The sequence below is a fragment of the Caenorhabditis briggsae genome, assembly GCF_000004555.2.
Source record: "Caenorhabditis briggsae complete genome, chrII, whole genome shotgun sequence".
Classification (NCBI taxonomy): Eukaryota; Metazoa; Nematoda; class Chromadorea; order Rhabditida; family Rhabditidae; genus Caenorhabditis; species Caenorhabditis briggsae.
In genome coordinates this window covers 1,984,657-1,992,871 of record NC_013486.2, presented here as the reverse complement: position 1 = coordinate 1,992,871, position 8,215 = coordinate 1,984,657, and positions in this window count along the sequence as shown.

Here is an 8,215-nt window from a genome sequence, read left to right as displayed (position 1 = left end):
TAGGAACTGAGATAATTGAGTTCAAAGTGCAATCATATCTTGGATAGAAAAATATGTAGTTCAATCTGGTTTTATACCTTTTCGAATTTAGAACTCATTATTAATCTAAATTACAAAATGTGGGTTTATGATGAGTTTCAAATTATGTAAAAACCCAAAAAAAAGGGACTATAAGTCAAAAAACCAAACTTTCAAAAACGGCATTTGTAAACCAAAAAAGTGTGGAGAATTTTCACTCCTAGGAGCCTAGATAATTTTTGGTCAAGGTTTTCGGGATGTATGAACTTGTAGTACTCGTCCAGGTCTTTTTATACCATTTTGTTTGGTCCAAGAATATAGACCATCCTATCTTTGGAGCTACACGGTTGGGCTTCCAATTTCCTCTCCCCCTTCATCCCGTATCAAATGAGTATGGAATGGTCACTTGAGTATCAATTGGCATACACATACACACAAAATATTTATCGGCTACTGAGCACTTTTCGGGGTGGAAAAAAAAGCGGGGCACACAAAAGACACAAAAGCTCATAATCGTCGGTAAACAGGTGACGAGAAGAACTGTGATGTTGAGAGAAAGGGTATTACGTACGTTCCGGAAGAGGTCTGCCCGCACCAGATTGCTCAACGCTGAGCAAATGGCAAAAAAGAGCTCGCGCGGAGCCAAAAAAACTGACCACACGTGTGTGGGAGAGAATTGACAGTTCCAGTCTTTCGGTTTCTGTGGGATTTTTTGGAACTTTTGGAAAACGCGTAATTTAAATTTTCAATTATAACAACCTGATTTACTTGCTCCTCATTCGGTTTCTGATAAACCAAACATCCTAACTTTGAGTCAATTTATCTCGGTGCCTGAGAAAGATATAAAAAAGTGATAAACTGACAGAATGTTGCTGCTGATATTATGATAAACATTTTATCAGTTGATCTCGTTTTGATATCTTTTACAGAAAATGAGATATATGAGCTCAAAGTATTAGGGTGTTCACAGTAGTATTTTTGTTGGCAAATTCTATTGTGGCTTCGTTGTTGTCCTTATAACATCTCATTATTTAGATGACACCGAGAACAATGAGCAATCCTTGCTCATTTTACCAATTAACACTGTCTTCTCCATCTTCCCCATATGCATTACCTCCTTCTCATCTTTTCCCTCAAACCACCTCCCTCTTTGGGTCTCATAACTTCGACCCAAATTATCTCGGCTCCTGGGAAAGATTCTAAAAAGTTGTCAACTAACAAAATATTGTTGATATTATGATATATATTTTATCAGTTGACACCATTTTGATATCTCTCCAGGAACATGAAATAATCGATTTTCTATGCATCGAAAACATTTTTTAAAAATCTTAATTTTTTCTGGTTTTTGAAGTTTTTAATAACTTAAAAATCTCAGAACTTTAGGATTTTCTAAATTTCAGAATTTACAAACTTTCTCGAATTCAGACGACATGATTTGTTGCGCATTTACAATTTTTCGATTTTCGAAATTTTTTTAAAATTTTATGAAATTTTCATAATCTGGGAGTTTTTTACGTTTTTTTTTTAAATTTTGCACACATCGACTTTTGGGAACATCTGAACTTCCAATGTATCGAAAATCTTCAGTTTTTTTGACTCTCGCTTTTCTAGAATTCATTATTTTCAATTTGTAAGAGTTTTCAAAAATCCAATCAATTCAAATTTCAGATTTTTGTAGATTTCGGATTTTCAGAATTTTCAAACTTTTGAATATTTAAGTATCTCTGAGATTCTGGAATTTCCGAAAATTTCGAAGCTTTTAAGTTTTTTTTTCAATTTTTTAAGATTAGAATTTCTGAAAACTTTGAAACATTTTAAAAATATGAAATCCTAAATTTGCCGATTTATACAAAATCTAAATTTTCAAGTTCCTTGTGGATTCTCGAACTTTCTGAAATTCCCAGAAAAATTCTGAAAATTTCAATTTCCCAAAACTGTCTTTAAAAACCCAACCTCAAATCTTCTCGAACAATTTGGAGCACTTTGTGCTCCTTCTCTCCACGCGTTCATTCAATTACACTTCTAAACCCTTTCATCCCGAAATTTTGGTCTCTGCGTCCCTCCGCGCAATTTATCTCTCATTCTCTGCCATTTCCTCTTCTCCATCCTTCATTAATAGTGCCCCCTTCGTTTTACTCCCGGGTGTCCCGGTCAAAAGGGACCCTTCACTCATACACTGTCTGCGCCTCTCTCTCTCTCTCTCTCTCTCTCTCTCTCTCTCTCTCTCTTTTCTTACTGAGAAAGTGAAAGAGAGGTTGAGGGAATATATAAAAACGGAACATCATGCTTCTGTCTATATTCCGAAGGGGGGAGGACAAGCCATAAAAGAGAGGGGTATATGGACCAGTTGGTGCTCCTGGGTGCTCCGTAGAGAAAGAGCTCAGTTTTTGGGAAAATTGGCTCCACACGGCTCCTTCTCCAGCAGCTGCTGGTCATTTCTTCCCGTTTCTTGTTTTTCCGACGCGGTCACGTCTTCTTCTTTTTCGTTTTCTGGAGAGACCTTAATTTCGACATTTTTGTGCAAAAAAAAATTCAGAAATTCAGAAATTCAGAAATTCAGAAATTCAGAAATTCAGAAATTCAGAAATTCAGAAATTCAGAAATTCAGAAATTCAGAAATTCAGAAATTCAGAAATTCAGAAATTCAGAAATTCAGAAATTCAGAAATTCAGAAATTCAGAAATTCAGAAATTCAGAAATTCAGAAATTCAGAAATTCAGAAATTCAGAAATTCAGAAATTCAGAAATTAAATGCAAATATAATGTAAAATTTAAAAAAAAAGAAACTGAAATTTTGAAAAATCGAAAATCCAGTTCCAAAGTTTCAAATTGTTGAAATTCTGCAAAATCTAGGAAACCAGAAGAAAAATTCCGAAAAATTCGAAAAACCAAAAAAATCATTTTCCCGAATTTCGAAACTATTAAGGGTTGGCGGGAAAGTCTTTGTCACTCTGTTTGTTTAATCACTGATTCTCGTATATGGAGGCTGTGTATGATATCGACTCTAGTGAATAACAAGGAGATAAGAACCTTCCATATAAACAAGTCCCCATTTCCTTCCCTGCTCCTCATCTGAAATTAAAACGATATGTTTGTTCCCACTGCTATTCACATCAGACATGTTTTGATTTACCTCTTCCTATCTCACCCCACAATGAAGGATTCGAGAAACTTTCTTGAAGAATGTGTACAACACACATGCCCCTCACTACAATACTATTCGCAATTGGTTCCATCGCTTCTAAAAAGATGACTTCTCGCTCGATGAAAAGGATCGCTCTGGGAGACCCCGTGAGTTGGATTTGGACAAGCTGAAGCACGCATTGCAATCGGATCCATTTCAATCTAGCCGTGAACTAGCTGTCACATTCGGAGTTCACCATAGCACAGTCCTTGAAGGTTTGAAGTCTCTTGGAATGAGAAAACTTTTTGGTCGATTCATACCTCATCACCTGACTCAAGCCAACCTTGACCGCCGAGTCGACGATTCGATTACTCTTCTCACTCTCCACGCGGGCGATCGATGGCTGGACCGGCTAATAACCGGAGATGAGAAGTGGGTCTTCTACGATAATCACCACAGGAAATCCCAGTGGGTTGGAGAAGGAGAGAGCCCACAGGATGTCCCCAAACCCGGCCTTCATCCGAAAAAAGTTATGCTCTCTGTGTGGTGGGGAGTGGACGGCCCCATCTACTGGGAACTTCTGCCCGAGGGCAAAACAATAACTGGAGACCTCTACACTACTCAACTACGAAACCTCAAGAAAGCAGTCGACCGTTCGGCCCTGAAAGACAAGAAAGTGTACTATCAACATGATAACGCTCGCCCACATGTTTCGAAACAAGTGAAGCAGGAGCTGATGGGATATGGATGGAATGTTCTCCCTCACCCCCCGTATTCTCCTGATCTTGCTCCTTCCGACTATTGGTTATTTGGCGATATGACACGTGCCTTCGAAGGAAGAAGCTTCAATTCCCGTGGAGCGGTCGAAGCGGCACTCAAACAATACTTTGCCTCACGCCCGGCTGGATTCTACCGCAATGGAATCCATAAATTGAGGGAACGTTGGAGACATGTTGTTGATAATGATGGACAATATAATTAATTATTCGGTTATTTTTTCTTTGAGAAATAAACTATTGAAAAAGTGACAAAGACTTTCCCGCCAACCTAATATTCTAGCTTTTTAATCCACTTTTACAGTCTTTTCATATACGGGGAATTGAAAGCATTTTTTTTTCGATATTCAGATAAAGATGTAATCATAGGGTTTAGTCTCTCTGGTGATTCTTGACCATCAAACTACAAAACCCCCAATCAAAAACTGGTTTTTCGAATACGTTAGTTTCCTATTCTAACAAACTTTCTGTACTGAACTTGGTCATGTGGTGTTGGTTCGAGAAAATGACAAAATAAAATGTTATGTTCCATTTCCTTGATTTTCCTTGATTTCTATTCTCACCTTTTTACCCATTAACTCTTCACCTTTCGTTTTGAAATGACCGCGCTATCTTTTCTCTCTCTCTCTCTCTCTCTCTCTCTCTCTCTCTCTCTCTCTCTCATTCTGCTCACTCCCGATTTCCACAACAACACCCAATTGATATTTAATAGCGCGAGTACCTCCAATTTTTACACTTTTTTTTGTGTATGAATGACTTGTGTGTGGAAAGGTACCTTGGAGGCGAAAATCTAAAGACATTTGGACTCATTCATCTAAAGGACAAGATTTTGTTGTGCTGCATAACGAATGAAAACAGATGGACTAGTTTTTTCACAGCTTGCGGATTCTAGGCCGCCCAAGAATCTGCAATCTGGAGGACCTTCTTCAAAGTGGCTGAACGAAAACATTCTACCTTTCCTAGAACCCGAGGTGCACTTACTTGAAGTTTAGAAGAGACGCAGACAAAAAGAGCGTCTCGTCGTCTGCGTCTCTTGCCTCCGAAACTTCAGAACGCTATATCTCGAGTTCTAGAAGAACTAGAAACTTGGTTTTTTGAAATGAAATGTAAATTTTTGAATGTCTTACATTTCGGTCTAATAAACCAGGTTTCTTGCCTTTTTAGAATCCAAGATTCAGCCAAATTTAAAAGAGACGCAGACAGTTAGAGAACCTCGTTGTCTGCGTCTCTTACCTCCAATACTTCAGAACGCTATATCTCGAGTTCTAGAAGAGCTAGAAGCTTAATTTTTTTTTAAATAAAATGTGGATTTTGGAATTTCCTATATTTCCGTCCAAAAAGCAAGTTTTCAGGCCGACTAGAAACTGAGATGCACTAACTTGAAGCTTATTGTCTAGAATGGTTTTTTATCTCGAAAACTAAGAAAGTTAATGAAAAGTTGTAAATTGCAAAAATATAGCTGCTAACATTCCCTACATTTTACTAATTGTGCACTTTTTGATAGCTGGTACGGCAACTGAGATACAGGACTAGAAGCAAGAGAGGAGAGAAGTAGAGGCGCAGACAACGAGACACTCTGGTTTCTCTCGCTCACTCACTGTCAAAGTAAATTTTCGCCTTTTCGTTCATTTTTTTTTCTTGTCTTTCTAATCCGCTAAAATGCATGCGGAAGAGAAAGAGAAGAAAAATGAATGGTCGTTTTTTTTCCGAATGACTGAGCATGTATTTCTGTTGGCTACTGTACAGATTATATGAATATATACAAGTTGTTCTTTTTCTGTTGTGTGTCTAAATCTCTCTTCTCTCTCTCTCTCCTTTTCTCTTTTAATGTAACATATTCTGTGCAAAACCCGCAAATCCCCTTGGGGTGGAAAAGGGATACACCGCCTAAACCCCCCCGCCCCACACTTTCTATTCTGTTTTTATTTACTTTTCATTTGTACCTATAATACCCCTCTTTTTGAAGTTTTCCCGGTTTTCTTTAAAATTCAAATTAGAAACTGAAGATCCTCAAAGCCTATACAACGTCTAATTTAAGCCACCACCTTCCTCTCTTTTTATGGGTGTTATATCTTAAACGTAGATTATCTTAGCTCCTAGAAAAGATATCAAAATTATGTTAACTGATAAAATGTTGCTGATTTTATGATGAACATTTTATCAGTTAACTATTTTTTGATATCTTTTACAGGAAGCAAGATAAATAAAGTCAAAGAAAAAGGTTCCAAAATTGCTGTCTCCTAGAACTCTGTCCCTTTAAAACGTTCGAAATCTTCCAAGAATGTGTGAATCGTTTTCTTGATCTGTGCGGTAAATAAACGGGTTTACGGTTGGCTTGCATTCGAAAAGAAAACTCAAATATTTGTCTGTTAGGTGGGCAAGGGAGATGGTCATGGGGTTCAACTTGTTATTAAAGGTACATTGGAAACTGTGGAACTAGTTTTTTTTTTCGTTTTTATGAACTAGTTTTCCGGAATGTTCTAATTTTTTTTCTAGGCTAATATATAGTTTTCTACAGTTTTTTTTTTGCTAAATATGGCCTTATTTTAGCCGATTCTATAGATTCTAGAGCTTCTTCCAGAAGACGTGGCCTAGCTTCACCCTGTCCTAGGCCACTGTGTTATTCTAAAACCAAATTCCTAGGCCACTGATCCCATAAAATAGTACATTCTCTATTCCTCATAACTCATAAAATTTGATTGATTTACAACCCCTCTCCCCCCTCCCTCTAGTGTTTGGCTATGTTGTCGAGAGCCTATATTTTATTGCTATTGTTACATCAAAAACTTCTTTTTCAATATATTCGATTTATAAATCATTTTGAAGAACTTTTCAAAATCTACATTTTCCAATTTTTTTCATTTAAAAATATTAATTTTGAAAGGAGTTATGAGCCTAAAAGCTTCCCCATATTTGAAACTGCAGAATGGGCGTCTACTTTAGCGTCTTCTGTAAAGAAATGTGTTTTTCAAATATAGTCAAATTTTATATCATTTTGTAGAACTTTTTAAAATCTACATTTTTCAATTTGTTTCATGTAAAAATATTAAGGTTGACGCGAGCTATAAGGTTGAAACCGCGCCTTATCATATTTGAAACTGCAGAATGGGCGTCTACTTTAGCGCCTTCTGTAAAAAAAATAGTTCTTTTAAAAATAATGAAATTTTATATTATTTTGTAGAGCTTCAAAGAATCTACATTTTCTCCAATTTTTTTCATTTAAAAATATTAATTTTGAAGTGAGTTTTAGAGCTGCAAAGCTAGTCAAACTTTGTCCATAATTATCTCAGCTCCTGTGAGAGATATCAAAAAACTTCCAACTAGGAAAATGTCTAAAATTCAAGTTTACATAACTTTTAATTAATTTTTCTTCAATAATTATTTAATTGAGAGCCCAGAAAAAGCCAAGCAGACATCGTTGCTCACCTTCCATGTGTTCCCTTTCCCACCAAATTGAGCAAAGAAAAAAAACAAGATAAATTCTGAAGAGCTCTTCAGAAAGCACTAGATACATGCTCTTGAGAATGTCATTCACCTCTTCTTTCAAGGCGTCAAGAGAATAAAAAAAATGCAAATTGCTCAGCTATCGAAAACCAACCTATCCATCTATGCATCCTCTTTTTCTCTTTTTCTCTCTTTCTCTCATCAATCTCCCTCTTTTCCTTTTTCGGCACTTTTTTTTCGTCTTCCGGTGATTTATCTCACACATTTTTATTGCCTTTTTTTGCGTCCTAGTTTTCCTCCCATTTTTTCAAGGAATTTGGAATTCAAACGTTTATGGTCAGATACTGGCTATACTGCACTTTGAGCTCAATTATCACGGTTCTTATGAGAGATATCAAAAAGTTATAAACAAATAAAATGTTGCTGATATTATGTTAAACATTTTATCAGTTGACAAATTATTGATATCTTTCAAATGGGCCGAGATAATTGAGCTTGAAGATGAAGTATAGGATGTCGTCATCTTGGACCGAGCGCGTCTCCACTGTACCTTCTTTTTTATTCTCTTTTGGTTCACAAGGATTTGAAATTCAAACCAGGGTTTAGGAATATCCAAGCAGTTAGGTTTTACAGTTAGGTTCTAAGTTTTAAAGTTCTCTAGTTTAAAGATCTGAGAATCTTAAAATCGTTGTCCGAGTAGTAGCCACAGAGTAGTTTGTAGTTTAGTAGTTTACATAATCCTAAATTTGAGCCAATTTATCTCATTTTCTGTGAGAGATATCAAAAAGTTGTAAACTAATAAAATATAATAATATTAAGCCAAGCATTTTATTGACAATATTTTGCTATC